This window comes from Austrofundulus limnaeus, unplaced genomic scaffold, assembly GCF_001266775.1.
Source record: "Austrofundulus limnaeus strain Quisiro unplaced genomic scaffold, Austrofundulus_limnaeus-1.0 Scaffold1094, whole genome shotgun sequence".
Lineage (NCBI taxonomy): Eukaryota > Metazoa > Chordata > Actinopteri > Cyprinodontiformes > Rivulidae > Austrofundulus > Austrofundulus limnaeus.
The window spans coordinates 113,033-114,586 of record NW_013953496.1 but is presented as its reverse complement, the minus strand read 5'-3'; the positions used below and the strand labels follow the sequence as shown (position 1 = coordinate 114,586).

Genomic DNA, 1,554 nt, shown 5'->3' with positions numbered 1-1,554 from the left:
CACACACACACACACACACACACACACACACACACACACACACACACACACACACATATACTACTTTAACAGGCTGGTCCCAGTACAAGCTACAAGCCCCGCCCACTCAGTGTAAATCAATTACACCTGCAATACACACCTTGTTTTTTTCAGGAGCTGACTCTTGAGTCATGTACCGTAGTTATTATCCTGCTGTTGTGTGTTTATATGTTCATTTTTCTAAGACGTGTTGTAATTAATTATTTCGTGCTTAAAGAAAAGGTCATGTGACATGTGATGTCAGAGGCAGGGTGTATCAGAGAAAATATCAGTACAGCTACCTCTGCAACAAAAACTTTTAATCATCATTTTGTGTCTCACACTCTGTTCCAACACTGCTTTTTTCTTTTTATTTTTGTTTTAACAGATAAAACCTTGACTCTTTTGTTGTCAGCTGTTTTGTTGTGATGTTGTGTTGTTGTGATGTTGGGTAGGAATGGGTGTGTGATAATCCCTGTCAGACTGAGACTAGCGTGATGACTGATAATCTGAAGGAGGTCCATGTAAACAGTTAATCTGATCATCTTATTGTGATTGTGTCAAACTGACCTGACTGTTCATGTCTGCTGACTGTCATCCACTGGTTTCTGCTGCTCTGTGGAGGGAGGAGCAGCAGCACTGAACTSTTCCTCCTGTTCTCTCCTTCAGTAAAGAAGATCAACACCACGCACTGCTTCACTCAGAAGCTCTTTGTTTATGTTCATCATGAASTAAAACTTCTTCTTCTGTGGTTTTTTAGGGAAAGTTAACATCTCTGTACATGTCAGTGCTTGTATTCTGAATCAAAGCCTGGTGCGTGTTAACGCTCGTCATGATCATGTTGTGTCCATGTAAATGATGTGTTTGGATTATTTAATCTGAATACATTTCAATCCCATCATAAATTTTGTGCATGTAAACATAGCTACTGATACCTACACACTTCACACTACTGATATTATTTTTAACTTGTGACTTTGTTATTAAACAGTTGTGTGTAGTAGAAGGTGATATAATTTTATTTTTCTTTTTACGGTTTAAATCATGTTCTCATATTATTCCTGTATCAAACACGTACTCAGAGTGTTGCTTTGACTCATTCATCTTGTTTGAGAAATCCTTCAATCTTCTATGGAGCTACCTAAACACTTGCTGATACAAAGCTCCGCCCATTTAAACAAAGCTCCTCCCAGAAGCTCAGTCTTCAGCAGAGCTCCGCCCCACAGAACACCCCTCACTCACACAACTCCACCTGATTACAGGCAGGAGAAATGTTTCTTTACAAATAATCATGATTTCATTACAAAATGTATCTTCATTGTACAGTTTCTTCACACATGCTATCACTAACATGTGCTAACGTCATGCTAACACTGACATACACACATGCTATCACTAACATGTGCTAACGTCATGCTAACACTGACATACACACATGCTATCACTAACATGTGCTAACGTCATGCTAACACTGACGTACACACATGCTATCACTAACATGTGCTAACGTCATGCTAACACTGACGTACACACATG

General features: G+C 39.2%; 1 protein-coding gene across 1 annotated transcript in view; it reads right to left on the bottom strand.

The window, feature by feature from the left end:
• Nucleotides 1-1,554, bottom strand: part of LOC106534125 (centrosome and spindle pole-associated protein 1) — a gene marked incomplete at its 3' end in the record, with an annotated part of 36,454 nt that overhangs the window by 17,653 nt on the left and 17,247 nt on the right.